General features: G+C 46.4%; 1 protein-coding gene and 1 pseudogene across 1 annotated transcript in view; both read left to right on the forward strand.

The window, feature by feature from the left end:
• WDR93 (WD repeat domain 93) overlaps positions 1-13,269 on the forward strand; it is a 134,632-nt gene that overhangs the window by 85,798 nt on the left and 35,565 nt on the right. The gene's annotated exons all lie outside the window — the stretch shown is intronic.
• Positions 12,819-12,986, forward strand: LOC141135992 (U2 spliceosomal RNA; annotated as a pseudogene).

Below are 13,269 nucleotides of genomic sequence, written 5' to 3' on the forward strand. Positions count from 1 at the left end.
GGAGAAAGTTAACTTCCTGCTGCTGACTAAGGTAGAAGGTAAACTGTGGGTATAGGATAGTGTATATGGAGGTTTTCTATTTGTGTGTACTTTTTTTTCTTTCCTGTGTTGGTTGAACTGGATAGATTTGTGTCTTTTTTCAACCAGATTAACTATGTAAAAATGTTATATAGTAGGCGCATGTTTTACAAATTTGGTAATAAGTCTAGCAGGCTACTTGCTCGATCCCATAGAAACCCTTCCACATGGGTCTTTGTTTCTCAATTGCCAAATCCTCCAAAATTGCAGACTGTTTTTAAGGATTTTTACTCATCCTTATATAATCTAGAGCCCATAATGCATCTGTCTCCGGACAATAGGGGCACTCTCATCACCACATATCCCTCAGAATCCTCTCTCCCCACACTCGGGGAAAAGCACATGGTCCAGATAGTCTTACAAAGTTATACTATAAAACATTTCAACAATCTTTAGCTCCTCGTTTCATAAAAGCATTTAATTCCATACAACAGGGCCTCCCTATCTTGCAGAGCCTTCAATCTCATCCATTTTTGTTACTTCAATTCCTTAGTAATGCATTTGCTCTCTACAGATGCTGAAAAGGTGTTTGGTAGAGTTAGCTGGTAGTTCATGAAACTTTCTATCCAATACACTGAGATTGGAGCCAATGTGTTGGCTTGGATTAACAATGGCACGCCCTAAGACAGGAAGTTCACTCCCTATATAACCCCTCCCATTACCAGTAGTACCTCAGTTTTTTCACCAGTGTCTTAGGTGTTGGTCACGAGTAAAGATGTGCTATGCGGAGGCTCCACTGGAGTATTCCTTTCTGGAGTAAGCCTTTGCAACCGGATCCATCCAAAGTGCCATTAAGGTCAAAGTGGATGGTACGCGGGCCTTGTGGCTGAAGAAACGAGGTTTTGCCTGTAACGCTTCTCTTTGAGATCTGAACCCTGGGATCCAGTGCTTTGGTCATACTACAGTGCCATAAAGCTTACTGGCAGGGTGCTATACAGGTCCAAGGCAGTGGAACCAGAATAAAAAGGGACCTCAGTCCTTGAAGGTTTTTTAACGGAGCCCGCCATGATGGGTGAAGATTGGGTCTGTTTGGTTGTACCACAGAATCCTGCGGTGGGATAAGGTAAGTGGAGAATCCTAAGGAATTAAAAAAAAAAATTTCTTGGGATTTCTCCTTGCAGTAAATGTTGTCATGCCTAAAGTCGCCACTGGGGGCTGTAGGGAGCACATACCTGTTCTATGCTTTCAGATCTCGCTCTGTGTCAGCAGAAGCTGCAGGCTCCCCCAGCTATACGTCCTGGCCACCGGTAAGAGGTTTGGAGGAGGGGATTTTGTTGAAATTACCCCCACCTGGGCAATGTTTCCTCTCCCCACTCCAGGAGCAGGCAGGGGGACGCTCAGGGGGACGCTGAGGGGGTTGGCGGTTTGCCACTCTGCTCCCCCTTCCACCACCCTTAACGGCGGCGGCGGCCCTCTTTCCCCATGATCTCCTCATCCACCCTCCCCCCCACACGCCAATCCGATTGGATGCCCATGCGCGAGCAGGAATCACTTTTTTTTTAAAAGAGAAGGGGGGCGTAGTGAGAAAGTAGGGGGGTGTGGCTTAGCACAGTGTTGGCGCGGGCATCACAGCGCAGGACAGCATGGTTTACAAAACCTCCATTCCCAGACCCGCTGGCTGACGGAGGGACACAGAAGCAGACCTGGGCATGTGAATGTGGGACACAGGCATTCCCCAAGGCACATTCACTCTGCATCAGGCTGAGCGTTTAATAGCAGTAACAATTACTGAACTATTGCTCAGCAGTGGGTGCGTTTTTCTTTGTAAGTACCTCTGCATTTGTGCTTAGGACTATGCATTCCAGAAGGGGACGTACAAATTCCTGAAAAAAGGGGACCAAAGGTATCACCCTCAGGCTCTGGGGACCCTAGTCTCACCTCAGCAATGCCTTCCCCTACTGAAGGGGTAACTGATCAGGGTGAGCCATCGGGTTTGTCTAGTGTTGCAACTGTTTCCAACACTTCAGCCCTTGTCTACATTACTGAGGATGTTTTCTCCTCAGCCTTGGTGGGGTTGGAGGAAAGATTGACTGCTCTAATCGCATCTTCCCAGCAGGGCAGAAAACGCAATAGGTCCCCTTCTACCGCCCAGGACTCTCGAGCAGAGGATCGGTGGGTGGGGGAGGATGAGGCCCCCTCAGGGGACCGTGAGGAAGCTGACTCCTCTTCCGAGGAATCAATTGTGGAAGAACCTTTTTCAGCTTTACAATCTGAAAAATTGCTGGTACAATCACTTACAGAAATGGTTCGCTCCACATTTAAGCTACCCTTAAATGAGTCAGCTGAAAAACCCACTTCTTCTTTGGGTTCCCTAAAGCCTCCCCAAGCTATGCATGCTTTTCCTGTCCATGCTTTGTTGGAACAGCTTATGTATTCTGAGTGGGATCACCCAGATAAGCATTTTCTCCCTCCTAAAAAGTTCTCAACACTTTATCCTATGGAGGAGAAATTCACAAAAAGATGGAATATACCGGCAATTGATGCTGCTATTTCCTCTGTGAATAAAAATTTAACTTGTCCGGTAGACAATGCCCAAATGCTTAGGGATCCAACCAATAAAAGATTGAAATTCCTGTTAAAAAGCTTGTTTTCTTTGGCAGAAACAGTAACTCAACCTGCAGTGGCGGGAAGAAAACCTACAAAGCAGAATGTTAAGGCCTCTTTATGAAGAGGCGCCCTCGCTCGCGCGAGTGGGGGAAGACTTCTGCAGTTCTCAAGGGTCTGGCAGGAAGAGTTTCGAGACAAATGGGTGGTCTCCACAGTAGCTCTGAGTTCCGGGAGTTCCCGTCTTCTCATTTTCTGAGGTCAAACTTCCCCAAAGATTCAGAGAAAAAGAAGTCTCTCTTTCAAGCATTAGACCAGCTTTTGTCTCAAAGAGTGTTTATGGAGGTTCCCATAGAAGAGCAGGGATTGGGGTTTTATTCAAACCTCCTTATGGTGCCAAAACCAAATGGAGATGTCAGACCCATTCTAGATCTCAAGGATCTTAACCGATTCCTAAATATCCGCTCGTTTCGCATGGAATCAATCAGGTCAGTAGTCTCCATCCTGCAAGGAGGAGATCTTTTGGCGTCAATCGACATCAAGGATGCATACCTGTATGTGCCTATTTTCCCCACTCACCAGAAATATCTACGTTTCGAGGTAGAAAAGCTCCATTTTCAGTTTGTAGCTTTGCCTTTCGGTCTAGCCACTGTACCGCAGGTGTTCACAAAAGTTCTGGCCCCTCCTCTGGCCAGACTAAGGGCTCAAGGTATAACAGTTATTGCATACCTAGACAACCTGCTCTTGATAAACAGGTCAGTAGCCCGCTTAGACAAAAGCGTGGTCACCACAGTCAACTACCTGATAAACCTAGGTTGGATCCTCAACCTAGAGAAGTCTTCCTTAAAACCAATAAGAAGGTTAGAATACTTGGGTCTGATCATAGATACAGACCAGAAAAGAGTATTTTTGCCCCAAGCAAAGATCAGCGCCATAAAGGAGCTGGTCCAGGTCATCGGGGCAAAGAAGGATCCTCCTATTCGCCTTTGCATGAGGTTGTTAGGGAAGATGGTGGCTTCATTCAAAGCAGTTCCCTATGCTCAGTTTCATTTGAGACTGCTGCAAAACAGTATCCTATCCGCTTGGAACAAAAAAGTCCAAGCCTTAGACCTCCCAATGCATCTATCTCCAAGGGTACGCCAGAGCCTCAGTTGGTGGTGGTTAACCAAGAATCTGCAGAAGGGGAAATCCTTCTTACCAGTTACATGGAAAGTGGTAACAACAGATGCCAGCTTTTCGGGTTGGGGAGCAGTCCTAGAAGAGGCGACTGCCCAGGGGAAGTGGTCCAGAACCAAAAGGACCTTGCTCATCAATATTCTAGAGATTCGGGTAGCACGCTTGGCCCTGGGGGCCTGGACGTTCAGATTGCAGAATTGTCATGTCAGGATCCAATCTGACAATGCCATGGCAGTGGCCTATATCAATCACCACCAGAGGGGCACAAGAAGTCATGCAGCCCAGAGAGAGGTGATCCATATCCTAACTTGGGCAGAAAACCACGTACCTTGCCTATTGGCAGTCTTCATTCCAGGAATAGAAAATTGGAAGGTGGACTACTTGAGTCGCCAGCAGTTGTTCCCTGGGGAATGGTCCCTTCACCCTGATATCTTCCTGGCAATATGCCGGATATGGGGGATCCCGGACGTAGACCTATTTAAGTCCAGGTTCAACAAGAAGATTGACAACTTTGTGTCAAGAACAAGGGATCCACTAGCATGCGGAACAGATGCCTTGATGACCCCGTGGGATCAGTTTTCACTGATTTATGCATTCCCTCCGATTCTGCTGCTTCCATGACTTCTTCGCAGGATCAAGTAGGAAGGGAAGTCTGTGATTCTTGTGGCCCCAGCATGGCCCAGAAGATCTTGGTATGCAGAGATCATAAAGATGGCGTAGGGGACCCATAGACCCTACCACCACGTCCGGACCTACTCTCGCAGGGTCCGGTATTCCATCTTTCCTGACAAACGTTAAATTTAACGGTTTGCTATTGAGACCCACATTCTGAAGAAGCGTGGGCTGTCAGGATCAGTTGTATCTACTTTGATTAATCCAAGGAAGCCGGCCTCCAGAGTCATATATTATAGAGTCTGGAAGGCATATGTTTCCTGGTGTGAAGTAGAATCCTTGCTTTTCTGCAAATAGTGTTATGCCGCGTACACACGGTCGGACTTTCCGGCATACTTGGTCCGGCGGACCAGAGTGTGCCGGACAATCCGCCCGTGTGTGGGCGGCGGCGGACTTTTCCGGCGGACTTCTTCCCAAAAGCCCGCCGGACCTAGATTTTAAACATGTTTGAAATCTTTCCGTCGGACTCAGTTTCGGGCGGAAAGTCCGCTCGTGTGTGTGCTGGTCCGACGGAAAGCCCGCTCGTGTGTAGGCTGGTCCGACAGACCAAATACGACACGAGGGGATGGTATTGCATCTCGCGCTCGCTGCAATAGGAAAAACAAATCTTCCTATTGCGGCGAGCGCGGGGCATACCAGGCCCTTAGGTCTGGTATGGATTATAAAGGGGAACCCCGCTACGCCGAAAAAACGGCGTGGGGCCCCCCCTAAAATCCATACCAGACCCCGATCCGAGCACGCAGCCTGGCCGGTCAGGAAAGGGGGTGGGGACGAGCGAGCGCCCCCCCCCCTCCTGAACCGTACCAGGCCACATGCCCTCAACATGGGGGGTGGGTGCTTTGGGGGAGGGGGGCGCCCTGCGCCCCCCCCCCCAAAGCACCTTGTCCCCATGTTGATGAGGACAAGGGCCTCTTCCCGACAACCCTGGCCGTTGGTTGTCGGGGTCTGCGGGCGGGGGCTTATCGGAATCTGGGAGCCCCCTTTAATAAGGGGGCCCCCAGATCCCGGCCCCCCACCCTATGTAAATGAGTATGGGGTACATGGTACCCCTACCCATTTACCTAGGAAAAAAGTGTAAGTAATAAAACACACTACACAGGTTTTTAAAATATTTTATTAAACAGCTCCGGGGGGGGGATCTTCCTCCGGCTTCGGGGGTCTTCTTCCGGCTTCGGGGGTCCCTCCGCTTCATCTTCTCCCGGCGTCCGGTTGGTTCTTCTCCGCTCTCCGGCCTCTTCTCCCGGTGTCGCAGGTCTTCAGCCGGCCCCTCCGCTCTCTTCATGTAGCTCTATTGCGAGCGGAGGTCCGGACTTCCGGGCTTCTTGGCTTCTTGGCTTCTTGGCTTCTTGGCTTCTCTTCTCTTCTCTTCCCCCAGATGTTGACACGACGCTCTCTCCGGCTGGACTGGTCTCTGAGGGCTGCGTTGTGACTTATATAGGCGGAGACCCCGCCCCCATATGATGTCACAGTCCCTGGGCATGCTGGGACTGTGACGTTTTAGGGGGCGTGGTCGACCACGCCCCCTAAAACGTCATAGTCCCAGCATGCCCAGGGACTGTGACATCATATGGGGGCGGGGTCTCCGCCTATATAAGTCACAACGCAGCCCTCAGAGACCAGTCCAGCCGGAGAGAGCGTCGTGTCAACATCTGGGGGAAGAGAAGAGAAGAGAAGCCAAGAAGCCAAGAAGCCAAGAAGCCCAGAAGTCCGGACCTCCGCTCGCAATAGAGCTACATGAAGAGAGCGGAGGGGCCGGCCGAAGACCTGCGACACCGGGAGAAGAGGCCGGAGAGCGGAGAAGAACCAACCGGACGCCGGGAGAAGATGAAGCGGAGGGACCCCCGAAGCCGGAAGAAGACCCCCGAAGCCGGAGGAAGATCCCCCCCCCGGAGCTGTTTAATAAAATATTTTAAAAACCTGTGTAGTGTGTTTTATTACTTACACTTTTTTCCTAGGTAAATGGGTAGGGGTACCATGTACCCCATACTCATTTACATAGGGTGGGGGGCCGGGATCTGGGGGCCCCCTTATTAAAGGGGGCTCCCAGATTCCGATAAGCCCCCGCCCGCAGACCCCGACAACCAACGGCCAGGGTTGTCGGGAAGAGGCCCTTGTCCTCATCAACATGGGGACAAGGTGCTTTGGGGGGGGGGGGCGCAGGGCGCCCCCCTCCCCCAAAGCACCCACCCCCCATGTTGAGGGCATGTGGCCTGGTACGGTTCAGGAGGGGGGGGGGCGCTCGCTCGTCCCCACCCCCTTTCCTGACCGGCCAGGCTGCGTGCTCGGATCGGGGTCTGGTATGGATTTTAGGGGGACCCCACGCCGTTTTTTCGGCGTAGCGGGGTTCCCCTTTATAATCCATACCAGACCTAAGGGCCTGGTATGCCCCGCGACGGGGCTAGCAAGGTGTCAATCTCGCCGATAAAAGCGGCAAGATTGACATCCTTTTCTAGTCCCGTCGCACCTGAGTCACGTTCAAAATGAACGGACTTGTCCGTGTGTGGGCAAGTCCGTTCATTCTGAAAGTCCGCCGGAACTCCGGCGAAAGTCCGTCGGAAAGACGGGCGGACTTAGCCCGCCGGAAAGTCCCGGCGTGTGTGGGCAAGTCCGTCCGTTTTAAAGTCCGGCGCACCTGGCGGACAAAGTCCGTCGGAAAGTGTGCCGGACCAAGTAGGATAGAAAGTCCGCTCGTGTGTACGCGGCATTAGAGATGAAGCTGGCCTTGAGTACTATAAAAGGCCAGGTCTCGGCCTTATCGGTATTGTTTCAACAACCACTTTCTTCGCATTCTTTGGTCAGTAGCTTTATACAGGGGGCAATGCGGCTTAATCCACCGGTTAGGTCACCCCTGAACCCTTGGGACTTGAGTTTAGTTCTGTTGGTATTACAGAAACAGCCTTTTGAGCCAATACAACATATTCCCTTGGTCCTTTTGACAAGGAAGCTAGTTTTTCTGGTAACCATATCTTCGGCAAGAAGGGTATCAGAGTTGGCTGCTCTTTCTTGTAAAGAGCCATATTTAATCATTTACAAGGATAGGGTAGTATTGCGTCCTCATCCTAACTTTCTACCGAAGGTAGTGTCAGGTTTTCATCTAAACCAGAATATTGTTCTACCTTCATTTTTTCCAGAACCCTGTTCTACGCAGGAAAAGTCGCTACATTCGCTGGATGTATTGAGAGCAGTCAAAGTCTACCTGAAAGGGACTGCTTGGATTCGAAAAACGGATGTTTTATTTGTGCTGCCTGAAGGTCTTAGGAAAGGACAGGCAGCAGCGAAATCTACTATTTTTTTATATATATATATATATATATATATATATATATATATATACTGTGTATATATATATATATATATATATATATATATAAATATATATATATATATATATATATATATACTGTGTATATATATATATATATATATATATATATATATATATATATATATATATGCCGAATCTACTATATAAGTGGATTCGGCAAGTAATTGTTCAAGCTTATGGTTTGAAGAGGAAGATTCCACCTTTTCAAATCAAGGCGCACTCCACCAGGGCTGTTAGTGCTTCGTGGGCAGTGCATCACCAAGCCTCCATGGCTCAAATCTGCAAGGCAGCAACTTGGTCTTCAGTCCATACATTCACTAGATTCTATCAGGTGGATGTAAAAAGGCATGAGGATATTGCCTTTGGGCGCAGTGTGCTGCAGTATAGGTCCTCAAGTCTGATGGCGCCCTGTTTTGTTTGTGTCTCCCTCCCCTCAGATAGCATTGCTCTGGGAAATCCCACATAGTTATTACTATGGCTCTGTGTCCCGTGATGTACGATAAAGAAAATAGGATTTTTATAACAGCTTACCTGTAAAATCCTTTTCTTGGAGCACATCACGGGGCACAGAGGTCCCTCCCCTCTTTGGATACACGTATATTGCTTGGCTACAAAAACTGAGGTACTCCCGGTAATGGGAGGGGTTATATAGGGAGTGAACATCTTGTTTAGGGCGTGGCAGTGTCCATCACCTAAAGGTGGCCTATATACCCACATAGTTATTAATCTAGCTCTGTGTCCCGTGATGTACTCCAAGAAAAGGATTTTACAGGTAAGCTGTTATAAAAATAATATTTTTGTCACCTGCCCTGAAATAATGATTCCTAACCTGATAAAAGAATTGGACTCTTAAGCCTCGTACACATGATCAGATTTTCCGCAGACAAAACCTCGGACTTTTGTCCGAAGGCACGTGCCTGGATTTTGTCTTTCATACAATCGGCAAGGAATTGTCGGCCAACAAACACGAACGTAGTGACGTACTACGTGGTTTTTCAGCTCTTTAGCGCCACCCTTTGGGCTCCTTCTGCTAATTTCGTGTTAGTAGAAGTTTGGTGAATGTTGATTCTCGCTTTTCATTTTGCGATTTTCAGTTCGTGCTTTTCAGTTCGTGCTTTTCATTTTGGGCTTTTCAGTTCGTTTCTGAACGGCCATTCGTTAACCAGACATGTTGTGGAATTGGAGGAGATAACGTGTTATTTATTATTGGCCTTGGAGTTATTGCTTTGACCCAAGTCCAGTCCAGGAACAGGGGGAGGAGGAGTTCTTGGACCAAAAATTGGTTGCTTTATTAATCGTGACCAATTATGTCATATGCCTTTGCTGCGGGACCTCCAGGAGAATAATCCAGATGATTTTGGGAATTATCTCCGGATGACGGACCCCTGCTTTCACCAACTCTTGGCATTGTTGACCCCCTATATTAAGAAGCAGGACACATGCACGAGGTTTTTATTTTATTTTTTGGTTGAATAATAATGATTTGATTTGTTATATTTTCTATATTTTTGGATGCAAAGAATGCACTTTTTTGTTAAGTTCTATTGGCAGATAGCATGTCTAATTGTATTTGTTTTCTTTTTTTTAATGCACAATAAAAAACATGTGTAGAATAATACTTGGCTATGTGTTTTACTTCAAGTATGGGAGTAGGCAGTTACATTTAAAAAAATACAATGTAAAATTGACAAGGCACACCGCTTTAAGTACTCCTTGCCCCATGACATGCCATAATTGGCATGTTATTTTTTTTTGGGGGGGGGAGGCTGGGTACCTGGTTTGGAGTGGGACTTCCTGTCCCACTTCCTCCTTCTGACTTCTGACCGCCTAGGCGATTCCTAGGTGGCCCCTTCCTCCCAGCAATGTTCTGGGACACGTGACAGGTCCCAGAACATTGCCTGGCTATTGACGGAGCGCAGCGCGGCTCGCGCATGTGCAGTGCACGCCCGGCTGTGAAGCCGTAAACTGTCACAGCCACACTCACAATGTCGGCGCAGCGAAGAGGAGAGGGTTAGAACGGAGGCTTCGGGCGGCCGCATCGCTGGACCGTGGGACAGGTGAGTGTCTATTTATTAAAAGTCAGCAGCTATACTTTTTGTAGCTCTTGACTTTTAATAAACTCAAAAACCAGTGGAACTCCGCTTTAAAAACTATGGGATAATGGTGTTGTGGTAACTTGCCACAAAAAAAAAAGCATAATAAAATTATTCTTGATATCACTAGAAAAAAAAAAGCCTTTGAAAATTTGTTTGCAATAACTCCATCAGTATCACCAGCAAAGCAGGATCATTGTTATCCCATTAAAGAAGAAGAGAATGTCCGCTGCATTTCGAGATCTCATAATTTGCCACGTCACGAATGTTAAATCTCCATTACGAACTTTGGTGAGACATCTCCTTAATTTGGCTAGGGCTTGTATCCTGGTTCAATAGATATCCACCTCACGTTCTGATAAGTACAAACGACTTCATGAGTCTACCCCAGCATAGGCAGAGATGTACTAAATCCTCTCTCTCTCTCTCTCTCTCTCTCTCTCTCTCTCTCTCTCTCTCTCTCTCTCTCTCTCTCTCTCTCTCTCTCTCTCTCTCTCTCTCTCTCTCTCTCTCTCTCTCTCTCTCTCTCTCTCTCTCTCTCTCTCTCTCTCTCTCTCTCTCTCTCTCTCTCTCTCTCTCTCTCTCTACTTCCTCAGGAAAACAATATTTTTTGCAAGGATGCATGACTTCCCCTTTGACTAGCAAATTTCAGCCCCTCACAGTTGTTTCAGTAGTCCTTTTAATTGAGGCCCTGCTCTAGACAATTTTTTTACCAGACTAGATTTTGATACTTTGACTATTTAGCTCTACTCCTTAGATTGTTAGTCTTTCCCTGCAATGCTTTTTTAATATCGATGCATCAGGGTCAACATTGATGGTAGAATGATTGAATTTTGTTATACTTTTTCATATTGATGCTATAAATAAATATTATTTTTTGAATAGATGAAGTGAGCCAGGAGGAAGAATATTTATTTATTTTATGATCACGTCTCTATTTATCCTTTGATGATTGGTTTATAGAGCATCCTGCAATAGCAAGCTGGGAGTAATCATTTTAGAGTTGCCTCAACAGTCTGGGTGTTCTTGTTTGCTGGAGGCTGTATGTGATAAAGAAAAATGTAGTGTACATTTATTTAAGATGGCACTGGAATTTGCATTTCCACAGCCAATGCAAATATTTCTTGTAATGCGTGTAATATTTTTATTTTCTATGATTGTCAGCTCCATGTTATGGCCATAATCAGAAAATTAAAGCATTATGACCTGTAGCTAGAACTGCTGATTATTAGCAAATCAAATTTTTATAAATAAACTCCAAAGAGTTGTAGAAATGAAGGGATGAATGTCACACATTTGTGCAGGCTCATGATACTCACCCTTCTACTCTACATTTGTGCAGGCTGGACACATTCTCCCCATATTTTCTATAATCGATTTATTTCCTGTGATCGTTGGATCCATCTAGTGGCCAAAATGCAGTATAGTTTCCCGAAATACTTCAATGAGAACATATATAGCATTTTGGCAACAAGATGGCGCTGACGAACATAGGAATTAATCTATTACAGAAAATATGGGGAAAATCTGTCCAGCCTGATCAAATATTTGAAACATTCATCCATCAAATGTTTTATAAATAGACCCACAAGTGTATATAGCATATGCCAGATGTAATATGCTTGTATTGTTCTCTTCTGTTGATTTCGACAGTGGTAACCCAGGAGGCTTGAAGGTCAGACGTCACTTCAGCAATGATAAACCATTGTAGGATAACAACTGATTGAAAAAAATGGTCATAGCTGGCATATAAACGGCTTTTTGTGTTTCCACACTGTAGAAAATAAATTGCATGTGAATCAAAGCTTGGAGGGTGAAGGACTAGTTAGTGTGCTCCGAAAAAAAAAATACATTTGAGAGTAGTCATGGGCTGTTACCATGTGAGTGTAATTCACTTATAAATAAAATAGCTGTCTATTAGCAATGGTCCTATCTTTCATGTGTCACTTGGATATTTCAGCCTTTCTTGCATTGATTTCTACTCCCTAAGGTCCTGGTCTTTATTTCACAACAACATCTCCAAGGCAGGATGGGATTTATTACTCTGGATCTAATCTCAAGATTTCTTTTCTCTTTTTTTTTTTTTTTTGTAAATTTTCTGTAGGAAGATACAGTTAAAGATGTGCTTCTTTCAGCAGCAATATTTTCGTAGGCTATTTGCCTGCCCATGGCACACTTTCCATCATAGAAGACAGGCTGAAGATAAAATGGTCTCCTAGCATGTTGGGATCGCTGCTTTTCAAGACCAACACTGCCAAAATCAGTTTAGTGGAAGGGGTTGGGGTTTGGTCATCCAATGCCACTTATCTTTGTCCCCTTGTTCCACCAGTTTAAAGCCCTTCTGTGTAACAGTGGGCTACAGCGCCCTCTGCCTTTGTTAAAAACGGAACTTCAGTCTTGCACAGTTTTGAAGGCTCTTCTTCTGTACTAAAATTGCTAACTCAGATTTCACTGTCCACTGTAAGCTTCTCATAGTGTGCATTAGAAGCTGCAGCAAGACAGACAGAGCCTGCCTGTAGGATGTCCAGTATCAGCTAGACCGAACTTTTCATTCATTAGATTTAGTTTTTTTTCAACATGGAGGCTCAGCATTAAACATGGGTAGTAACCAGGCCGGTCTTCATGCAAATGCAGCCTACCTAGGAATGCCAACTCTTCCAGACTGACATCTACCCATCAAGGCATTTTATTAATTCCTCTGAAGAGATAGCCCACTGCTTTCCTAAGGGCTGGGGGCTATTGAGAGGAGTACTGAGGCAGGGTGCTGTGATGTTATCCGGAATCTATGTATTGGAGCCTGACACTCCCTTCCACCAGCTATGATCTGCTGCATTGCATAAAAAAATACAAAGTAATGACATCACTGGGCTTGAAAAAAGGTTTGTGAGGTTTTATATAGGAATGGTATTAGCATGTTGATGAACAACATCATCGCTTCTCTGCCTTTTGGCTAAGAGCAAACATAGTATCTGTTCTTATCAGTGTCCAGTAGAGGTGCTTTGCCATCATTCTGGCCTTTTGGCTGGGATGACTGGCTGTATGGTATCCCTGCTGGTATGTTGGGGATCTCGGGGAATCTTCATTGTAAGGAACCCGAACTTGGCATGCACCAAGAAAGGTGTGGATTGGCAGTACTTCCCTAGTCTGGGGGATTCCAAGGGGCCCAATGCCTCCTGATTTGAGCAGTGCTACCTGGTCTGGCCAGGGGCTGGGAAGGCAGAGAACCTGCAATGTTAAGGGCTCCTTGGGAGTGGTATCCTTGGAGTGTTTCAGGTATATCTTGGGTGTGGGACCCCATGATGAGAAAGGGGACTTGGCCACAACACCAAAGCTTTTTTCTGCCTCATGGTCTAGGCCTTTTTGTTGAGACTGGGGCAATTT

This window comes from Aquarana catesbeiana, linkage group LG03 (assembly GCF_042186555.1).
Source record: "Aquarana catesbeiana isolate 2022-GZ linkage group LG03, ASM4218655v1, whole genome shotgun sequence".
NCBI lineage: Eukaryota > Metazoa > Chordata > Amphibia > Anura > Ranidae > Aquarana > Aquarana catesbeiana.